The sequence below is a fragment of the Camellia sinensis genome, chromosome 1, assembly GCF_055761805.1.
Source record: "Camellia sinensis isolate YWXY chromosome 1, ASM5576180v1, whole genome shotgun sequence".
NCBI lineage: Eukaryota > Viridiplantae > Streptophyta > Magnoliopsida > Ericales > Theaceae > Camellia > Camellia sinensis.
The window spans coordinates 37,531,223-37,540,917 of record NC_138961.1 but is presented as its reverse complement, the minus strand read 5'-3'; positions in this window follow the sequence as shown (position 1 = coordinate 37,540,917).

Here is a 9,695-nt window from a genome sequence, read left to right as displayed (position 1 = left end):
TGAACGCTAGCCTTGTAAATCCTGGCTTGGGTATCGAGTCAGTCTTTTGTTTTGAGTCTGTCTCTTTGTCTTGAGTCAGTCTTTTTTGCTTAAAGGTCTGTCTTGTTGTAGCGAGTCAGTCCCCATTGTATAGAATACCAGGTGATTTTGGGGTTGTTGCCTCGAACACCGTTTTGTCTTGTAATTACCTTTTTTTTGTTTTGAGTCTGTTTCTGCCGAGGGGCCAGTTACACCAACAAATCTGAATGAAACAGCTGTTGCTATCTCACTTTCATGCTTGCTTTCAGTATAAGTGCCAGATAATTTGATTGGGCTGACAGTACATCTCGCCTGCTCTCCTGCGCGCCAAACTCATTGCATCAACCTAAGTTTTTGAAAAACCCTTTTTGAAAATTGCGGTGATAAAAACGAAGAGGAAGGAATTCCTCGGGTTTTGCAAAATTTTGATCATTTTGAGAGAAAGGAAAGGCATGCTAGGCCTTTTAATGAATGAAATCATGCTTGTCGGCGTAAGTACTGAGAAGAACCCTGGCTTGATCCAGATTGGTTCCACTCTATCTTCGGCACGAGCGATTCGTCGCTTTCTTAAAAACTTTCAAAAACAAATGTTTTACACGGCCCTGTGAAGACCTGTGTGGAACCGCTCTTGAGATTGTGCAGCCTAGGATCGCTCTCAGCCTCAAGATTCAACCCGCCCGTTTCGAACCTTGAACCCCATCAGAAAGTTCAAATGGTCAAACGTCATGCAAGGCCCGTATGGCCAGTTTTGAAGCAACCCTCGACCAAGAGGCGCCGAAATTGAATCAAAAGAGTAGATCTCACCTGAAGGAGCTCGTGGAGCAACCATGATGGATTCTTCTGCAAATTAGTGCAACAGCCGTTCTCCTAGACACAGAGAGGCTTCAACTTCAAAAACCATTTGGCATGGACTTGTTACACTTTTACCCTTTGAGAGGCTCGCTGGGCCGAAAACTCGGAAGGGCGACCCAGGCAAAAGTTAGAGCAAGAGAAAAATACAAAAAAACCAAAAAGCAAAAAGTACAAAAAAGAAAAGAAACGAAAAGAAAAATGCGAAAAAGAAAAAGAAAAAGAAATCGAAAAAAAAAAGGAAAGAAAAGCTCGCAAGGTCGAAAACCCGCATCAGGCGCCTTGGCAAAAGTTAGAGCCTGAAAAGTGAAGGTTAAAATACCCGAGTGTACCTTAACCGGAACTACGTAAGGCTTGATTCCCATGTTTGGGATACGTAGGCAACTTCATCATGAAGTCCAGCCCCCAACGCTTTTATAGCGTCTCAGTCCATGCAATGGTTTCAACTTCATCCCAAAGTCCAGTCGCCAACGCCTCCAAGGTGACTGTGTCCATATATTTGTTGTGACCGTCTTCGTCATCTCTGTGTCCAAAAGCTCGGCCACCGCCAATGAAGACTGTTTGCGGACTACTGCGGCACCATCCAAACAAGGGGCAACTTTCCGTTGCCACGAGTCGCCGTGAGCCACCATTCAAACCAGGGGCAACTTTCCGTTGCCATCCGCCCCCCTCTAAACCAGGGGAAATTTTCCATTGCCTCCGATCCGAGGTTGTGCATCTCAAAGAGTAAGTTCTATGCTCGTTGAGCGTCGACTGTTTGAAAAATAGTTTTTGAAATTTTTTACTGAGGTTGACAATTTTCTCGAAAACGATTCCATTTTCTAAAACTGGACCATTGTCTTGGACCCAAAAAGGAAAATTTTCAGTGCTTATAGCCTGACTTGCATGGCTTTCAAATCAAAAATCGAACAAGTACGTTAATCTGACTCTCATCTTGATCAAAACTGTTTTAGTAGAAAGCAAAAACAAAGAATGGTTAAAGTGATGAACTAAGGGCACAGTTGAGCCAGGCGCTCTGTCCCCCCGCCCCCCGGTCGTCAACATACTTGCCAGAAGAGCACTCTACCCGCACCGGAAGAAATAGCTGTGAGCTAATGGCATCGGGCATGAACCAGCAACTTCCTATTCACTCATTAATCACCTTGGGGAGGGACGAAAAATGAGAGAATAAAGAATAGAGAGGTGTAAGTTGAGAGAAAAGTGAGGAAAAAGGGGTTTGAGAGAAAAACCGAGCTTGAGGGTCGAGTGATGTGAGAATCACAAATCAGAGAGGGTGGGAAACAATATCCAGAGAAACTGGCTCCTCGTGATCAGAGGTCCCCCGTCTTCGTTAACGCGTCTGTATGTCGTGTCTTTTGTTTTGTTTACCTCAACCTTTGTTTTAGTTATTTTCCGAGCGTGTCTCATTGTGTTTAGGTCGTGTACCTTTTTGTTGAGTCCTCCCCGCTGTGTTCAGTTGTAGGCTCGACACCCCGGTTTGAAAAACCCTTATTTTCAAAAATCGTTTATACTCAGAATGCTGTGCCATTCTCTATATTTGAGCGTGCTTCAGCCCTAGCCAGTTTCACCTTTGAAGGCCGTCTTGTCAGATTGGGCTGTTGTGTTTAAAGTTTGCTGAGTGCAGAATGAACCGAATGCTGTGTTATGGGCTGTATGCAGATTAATCCCCAACAGAGTAAGGGCTGTGTGTCCAGAATCAGGCAGTGGGTTGCTTGGGTTTATTTTGCCGTTGGTTGTTTAGTTATCTGATTACCACAGTGCAAGTGTTCAACATTCAGACAACAAATCATATTCCATTTACATTGAGGTGTAACATGATGGGATGCGATGCAATACATGAGATATGTAAATGTAATACTTTTTAAGCAAATTTTTTTTTTCATTTCATAATCTTTTTCAAGTACAAAGTTTCGAGGAAAACAAAAATCTGCCTGCCGCAGTACAAAGCATCCTAACTACCAACAAAAGGAAAAGTACAAGAAAGAAGAAAAACAACAAAAATCTATATCAAGCGACTCCGAGGGCTAACGGTCTGTCCTAGTCCTCTTCCTGGACGAAGGTCCAGGAGCATCATCAGCATCATCATCAGAGCCCGAGCTAGTGCCGCCTCCAGTCTCCTCCTCCGATGACTCCGACTCTGCCTCTGCCTCCGCCTCCGACTCGTCATCCTCATCATCGTCGTCATCAGGAACGAGAGCCCGCGAACTGCTCCCGGCATAAGTGCGCCCCGCCTTGGTGCAAGGGAATACTCTGCCCTCCTCATCTCTCCCTCGGGCGGGGACGGAAGGTCCATCCAGAGCACCTCCTACCCCGGGAATCTGGAAGAGAGGCTGAAAAAGTACACAAAAGGCAAATGCATCAGTATACTGTGGACAGTTTATCAGTGCAGAATGCAGTGTATGAGTACAGTGTGTGAATGCCGTGAGCAGTTTATCAGTGCAGAATGCAGTGTATGAGTACAGTGTATGAATGCTGTGAATAGTTTATCAGCGCAGAATGCGGTGTATGAGTATAGTGTGTGAATGCCGTGAGCAGTTTATCAGTGCAGAGTACAGTGCAGAATGCAGTGTATACAGTGTATCAGACGCTGTGAGATCAGTATATCAGGTGTTGTGTCATGCATCAGATTACGTGAATCAGCTTGTGAGTGATTTAAGGCTGTGATCAGAAGAACATACCGGAATGCTGTAGAGGGCCAGGAGATCAAAGGTCCACTGTAGCATCCCCATCATGGAGGCATTCATCTCCAATGACTGCCGGGTGTACTCAGAAGAAGCCTGCAAAAATATCAGATGCATCAATATTCTGTGGAATATCAAATAAACTGAAATGAAATGACTGTACAAAAATGCAGTAATGCATACCGAAGGGGATCTGATAGGTCACCCCGCCCTGCCCTCGGAAAGTCAGTGAAGTAGGCAGAACAGGCCAACCGGTCCCCCGTCCCCCCTGAACTCCGCCCCTGCCATGGACTCGGGCCCTCCTAGAGGCTCCAGCTCCAACTCCCGCTCCTGTCCTCGCTGCTGGCGCCACAGGTCTAACTCCCTCAGCTCGACGGCCGCCGCTCAGAGGCCGCATAAGATACGTCTGCACGTACTCTCGGTAGTCGCCGATTCCTCTGAAGCAGGTCGCCTCCCAACCGATAATGTAATCGGCCATCTGCTCGGTGGTGAGCCTCTCGGTCTCCCTCATATCCTCGGGAGGTTGAACCGGGACTATCTGCTCCGGTAACCCTAGGGTATGGCGTAAGAAACGCTCACCCAGGTACCAAGCCCGACAGACCGGGCCCTCCAGCAAGATCCGGAAACGCGAGGTCTCATCGGCACCGGCAAACCGATCCCGCGTCACGGCTGGCAAAGGAGCCCAAGGCTGCCAGGTGATCTGAAAATGTAATACAGTTTGTTATCTACTGTTATTCAAATATGCAGTGGAAAGGCGAAGCTTAAATGAACTGCAAGTAAAACATACCTCTGCGGGGGTGATGGTGTCGAAGAAGCGGCGGAAAAAGCTGAAAGTCTCTCGCGGCCTCCGGGTGCATCTCCCGTCAAAGCGATGCGAAAAGGGGACGACCAGAGGGGTCTCCGTGACTGGTACGGGTGCGAGCCTAGGAAAGTAGGCGTAAACCCACAACTGCAGAGAAAACATCAATATGATTATCAAATAAAGCACAATATAGAGTAAAAGCAGAAATAGCAGAGTCACGTGTTGTGTAGTGTATTGTGCAGAGTGTGCAGTGTGAGCAATATACAGTCAGTGTAAAGCAGAGTGTATGTGTGTGCCGTGTGTACAGTATACAGTAAGTATAAAGCAGACTATAGTGTGTGCAGTGTACAGAGTACAGAAAAGATAGAAAAGCAGAAATGAAAAGCGGAGAAAGAAATGTACCTCCCAAGCCCGCCAGTAGCCTCCAAGCAACTGTCAGCTGCCGCGGGAAGCTGAGCTCATGTATCCGTAGAGAGTGGCCAGAGCGGCGCCACCCCAGTCGTAATGCAAGATGCCTCGGACGTCCACCAGTGCGCTGAGCAGGCAGAGAGGCACGGTGTTCGCCCGGTCGACGAAAATAGTCGTCCCAAACAAGAACATGAGGAAGCCGCGTGTGTACCTCTCCACGGCCTCCGGAGTCATCGGGGCTGCATCAACAAGGGTGGGCTGGACCCGGAACTGCACCTCGAACCAAGAGTATCGGACGTAGCCTGGACGGGTGAGAGGCGGCACCTCGCCGAGCTAGTGGATCTACGCGGCAGTCCACTCGTCCATGTCAATATCGAAAGGGATCGGATCACCCCGTACCCCGATGCCTGTGAGCATCGAGAAATCGTAAGGGGTCATCGTCATGTCCCCTGCTGCGGAGAAATGGAATGAATCAGTGGTGTCCCACCACCTCTCCACCAGAGCGGCGAGGAGAGGTCTGCATGTAGTGAGCCTAGAGAGTCCTCTGCAGAAGGCGCCGAAACCCGCCTGGTCCACGATGCGACGGACCGCATCGGGAAGCTCGGCGTACCAGTCCTGAGCGCCGGTGTTCCTATACCCACGAATGGTATGGGAATCTCCCTGTAAACAGAAAACAACAATTGCAAGGCAACATTCAAAATGCAGTTCTAAGAAGCATATAGATGTAGCATGCGTGCAAGTTTGACAGATTTGAACAAATACCGGGTGCCGGTGTGCCTACGGCGAACTACAACATGTGGTGTGTCAGCATGTTTGTGTGGTTCAGGACGGATGTAGCATGCGTGCAAGTTTAACAAATTTAAACAAATACCGGGTGCCGGTGTGCCCACGGTGAACTACAACGTGTGATGCGTCAGCGTGTTCGGGTGGTTCAGTACAGAATAGCATGTGTGCGTGTTTCCAGACTCAAGTAAATACCGGGTGCCGGTGTGTATACAGTGAAATACAGTGTCCGCCGTGTGTTCGGGTGATTCAGGGCCAGTGCAATGTGTGTGCATGTGTCAGTCTCAAGCAGATATCAGTTACACGTATGTTTACAATCAACTACAGTATACAGGGTATCTGAGCTAAAGCAGTTAAAGAGCACAACTAGCTACGACAGTTTTGTATCCTACATTGCAGAAAGTAAAGCAGAGAAAAGAGAGTTACCTCAAAAGCGTCGAAGGACAGGTGGGAGGTAGGCTCACGCAGTAATAGCTTGGGTGGCACGTGCCTCTCGAAGCTCCGAAACTGGCGCAGTCCGTCAGGGGGCAGAACATGAATCGCCGGCCGGTAGGTCACCGGGTCTAACGGGCGCTCGCTCAAGGGTAGGAGCTCGACCCCGGGATCCATCTCGTGATCTGGGGGAGTCCCACCGCGTGGAATGTCATCCGCCATATCAAGAATGATGAGAAAATAGCCGGAGGAAGGAGAACCGGGCTAGAATATGGAAAGTCAACCAAAAAGTCAACCCCCGAGAAGGCCGAAAATGACCGAAAAGGCCGGGATGTGAAAAGGGCACGGAAATCAAGAGGAAAGCAAGGCGAACAAACCCCAAAAAGGTGGGAACGGAAAAAGAGGCACCAAAACAAAGATTTGTTCGGTTGAAAATGTCCGAAACACGAAGAAAATCGCGAATCCGACGACGAAACGGGCGTATAACGCGAAGAAATGGAGGAAAGAGGAGAGGAAAACACTCTAGAGAGAGAGTGTGTATTTTCGGCGGAGAAGGAAGTGAAAAATAGGGTTTAGAAACCTTATTTTAAAACACCCGTGGTGAAATGTCGAATCTGCCCCGACTCAGGAACTTTTGGCCGGTCGGCAACATTTTGTGCCGGCCGGCAGAATATTGTGCCGATGAGATTATTTTGCAGCCGATAGACAGCCGGTGGCTTCCCCTCCCGGCCGGTGGTGTTCCCACAACCTTGTTTAGGCCATATGAGTAGTTTTTGGTCTTCATAGCTCAAGAAAGTGCAAGAAAGTGTATCTCCGATGCTCAACCGGCCTCCGTTTTGACCTCGGACCGCATCTTCTGTGCGTAACACTCCAACTCATACAATGGTGTATCCTTTTCGTATCCTTTTAGCTTTTACAAAAGCTCAAAAGTTGCCCCATGCGTATCGCATACAATCGCACTGTTTTGTGCATTGCATTTCAATCGCACTGTTTTGTGCACTTCAAAAACCATCGCACTGTCTTGTGCATTTCAAAATCACTCGCGCTGTTTAGCGCATCGCACTGTTTTGTGCACTTCAAAAACCATCGCATTGTTTTGTGCATTGCGTTTCAATCGCGCTGTTTAGCGTTTCGCACTGTTTTGTGCATTGCAAATCACTCGCGCTGTTTAGCGCATCGCACTGTTTTGTGCATTGCATTTCAATCGCGCTGTTTAGCGTATCGCACTGTCTTGTGCATTTCAAAATCACTCGCGCTATTTAGCGCATCGCACTGTTTTGTGCACTTCAAAAACCGTCGCACTGTTTTGTGCATTGCGTTTCAATCGCGCTGTTTAGCGTATCACACTTTCTTGTGCATTTCAAATCAATCGCACTGTCTTGTGCATTTCAAATCACTCGCGCTTTCTTGCGCATCGCACTGTTTTATGCACTTTACTTGCATCTTGCATGTATCCTATCGCGCTATCTTGCGCACCTCACTTGTACTTGTTAGTACATTGCATTGTTTTGAATACAAACCGGCTTCGCGTAGCGTATAAGTCCGATTGTCAAAATCTACACTCGCATCATTTTGCATCTTATGAGGCATGCGTGTCTCATTTGTTTCATTTTACATTCCGTGTGGCATGCGTGTCACACTCGCATCATTTTGCATCTTATAAGGCATGCGTGTCTCATTTGTTTCATTTTACATTCTGTGTGGCATGCGTGTCACACTTGCATCATTTTGCATCTTATGAGGCATGCGTGTCTCATTTGTATCATCTTGCATCGTGCCTCATTTTCATCGGCATGTGTGCCTCATTTTCATCGGCATGTGTGCCTCATTTCCATTGGCATGCGTGTCACATTTTCTTTGGCATGTGTGTCGTCATTAGCATTAGCATGCGTGCCTCATTTGCATTGTCATGCATGTTGCTAACGACATTGTACCTGTTAAGTTTGTTTTCTTTTCAGGCCCGATATTGTATGTACGGTTCATTTGAGGCTGGAGCGACCAGACGAACCGCACAGGCATTCCACGGTCTAGGAGGCCTTAAATCCTTGGAAGGTGCAAAACCTTCGGCACATTGATGTGTGCAGTTCGGTTGCATTGCCAGGCGTGTCTTAAGCCACAGGTATATACACGGTCTAGGATACCTTAAATCCTTGGAAGGTGCGAAACCTTCGGCACATTGATGTGTGCAGTTCGGTTGCATTGCCAGGTGTGTCTTAAGCCACAGGTATATACACGGTCTAGGAGACCTTAAATCCTTGGGAGGTGTGAAACCTCCGGTGCATTGATGTGTGCAGTTTACCTACATTGTTATGCATTTCTTGTGCAATCTACACGGTCTAGGAGACCCTAAATCCTCGGAAGGTGCAATTCCTTTGGTGTTTGTCATGCCCGAACGACTTTCGGTGGTCTGGTAAAGCCACCTGCCTATGTTTGCGGTGACTTCCTAGAAGACCAACTGGGACAGTGGAAACTAGAGTTCGAACGGCTTCTGCCTAGAACGCGAAGGTTCGGGAGTTCCGAGACTAAAGTCTGGTTTAAATACCCAGGGGTGTATCCTCGGCTTGAAATCTGTATGGAAGCCCCATAGATTGAGGCGGCATGTCTACGCCTCAGTTCTGGATGCTGAACCAACCTAGTATATCGCCCTGTTGGTAAGATAGGGAAAGTTGCAATCATAGCCGTTGCATCATAGTGCATTGTCATGCATTTCCATTGTAGCTTGCATGTATCCATTGCATTTTCCCCAGTAGATCGCATCATACTGCATTGTCATGCATATTGTAAATATCCATTTGCATTGCATATTTGTAAATATTGCATGGTAATTTGCATGCATTCATTGCATCACCTTCCATCTATGGCTAGCGCCTTTCCATGTTGAGCTTGGTTTGGTATGTGCTCATACTTCTCGTGTCAAAGCATAGTTCAGTGGACCGTTCTATGTTAGCCGCGGCTTGTTTGTGTGCATGCCTTTCCTAGGCAAGATTTGGTTTGGCCCGCGTGCCATATCCATTGCATTGTAGTTTGCATGTATTCATTACATCACCTTCCATCTATGGCTTGCGCCTTTCCATGTTGAGCTTGGTCTGGTATGTGCCCTTACTTTTCACATTAAAGCACAGTTCTGCATGTGTACGGGCCTATTCCACGCTGGTATGTTGGTTTGAGGGTTGCGGCACCTTTTCTGTGTTAGACATGGCTCGTATGCGTACATGCCTTTCCTAGGCAAGATTTGGTTTGGTCCGCGTGCCATTTCCATTGCATTTTAGATTGCATGCATTCATTACATCACTTCCAATTATGGCTTGCGCCTTTCCATGTTGAGCTTGGTCTGGTATGTGCCCATACTTCTCGTGTCAAAGCATAGTTCAGTAGACCGTTCTATGCTAGACGTGGCTTGTATGCGTACATGCCTTACCTAGGCAAGATTTGGTTTGGCCCGCGTGCCATATCCATTGTCACCTCCCCAGCATATCCATATGTATATTGCATTGTAGTGTAATTTTTGCATCTGGCATTAGGATCATTGTCCTTCCTCCAGCGGATCGTTTCCCCACTTGTGTCAATTCCCCCCCAATACTCGTTCTTGTGTCTGTCTACGATGCTCATAGTTCAGTAGACCGTTCTATGGTAGATAGACTTATTACCTCCATCAATCTATTTGACATAGGTGTGGTTTCGAACCACTTGTGATTGGATCGTAATTCAATTGCTTTGCATAT